The sequence below is a fragment of the Trichechus manatus genome, unplaced genomic scaffold (assembly GCF_000243295.1).
Source record: "Trichechus manatus latirostris isolate Lorelei unplaced genomic scaffold, TriManLat1.0 scaffold00182, whole genome shotgun sequence".
In the NCBI taxonomy this organism is placed as follows: Eukaryota; Metazoa; Chordata; class Mammalia; order Sirenia; family Trichechidae; genus Trichechus; species Trichechus manatus.
Genome location: NW_004444118.1, coordinates 5,232,998 through 5,234,285, shown reverse-complemented (window position 1 = coordinate 5,234,285; position 1,288 = coordinate 5,232,998).

Sequence of the window (1,288 nt, the reverse complement as noted above, 5' to 3'; positions counted from 1 at the left end):
TACTAAAAGTTTAAGAATGTGTGTTAGCAGCTCATAAAATCAGTGTTAATTTCTACCTTACACATCAGAGTATGAGTTTGCATACTTATATGTATAAAGTATGTTTAACATGATACACATTAATTAACCATTACATATTATAGATTATTGAGTATATTATATATAATATTATATTGTATATATTGTGTATATACATATATATACATTTAAAATTACAAACACCATTACAATAGTAGCTAACTCAGGGCAGTGCAATATAATTTGGTTATTTTTTATTTTTTTTCCTGCTTATAAGTATTGTATGATTTTTATATTGCTATGAACCAGGAAAACAAGCATTTCCTTTGGTTTTAAATTAGTCACCCTGGATCTTCTCTTCAAGAAGATCAACGTCACAAACTGGGAGAAAATCGTTATTTGAATCAGGGAATTTTCTCTACTCTGAAAATAAGTGGCGTCCATAACTGTTTAGATTATTTTAGGGGGTGAATATAGAACTATTTTACTTATATTATTAATTAAGTAGGCTTTCATTGAGTTGACCTCCAGGGAAGTTGTTACCTATTCTCACATTCTTCAAACATATGAGGGCTGAGCAACTTCTTTCAGATTAATCTTTCAGTAAGAATGATAGTGGAAAACCATTATGATTTTTTTGTTTATTTTTTTGATAATTTGTGTATTGTTGTTGTTGTGGTTGTTAGGTGCCATTGACTCAGTTCCAATTTATATCAACCCTGTGGACAACAGAACTAAACACTACCTGATCCTGTGCCATCCTCATAATCATTGCTATATTTGAGCCCATTGTTGCAGCCACTGTGTCAATCCATCTTGTTGTGGGTCTTCCTCTTTTTCGCTGACCCTCTACTTCATCACTTTTAAGCATGATGTCCTTCTCCACGGACTGATCCCTCCTAGTAACATGTTCAGAGTAGGTGAGACAAAGTCTTGCCATCTTCGTTTCTAAGGAGCATTCTGGCTGTACTTCTTCCAAGACAGATTTGTTCATTCTTCTTTCAGTCTAGGGTATATTCAAGGTTCTTTGCCAACACCATAATTCAAATGCATTGATTCTTCTTCGGTCTTCCTTATTCGTTGTCCAGTTTTCGTACGCATATGAGGCGATTGAAAATACCATGGACTTGGGTCAGGCCCACCTTATTACTCAAAGTGACATCTTTGCTTTCTAACACTTAAAAGAGGTCTTTTGCAGCAGATTTGCCCAATGCAAAAAGTCATTTCATTCCTTGACTACTGGACTATTTCTTCCATGGACGTTGATTGT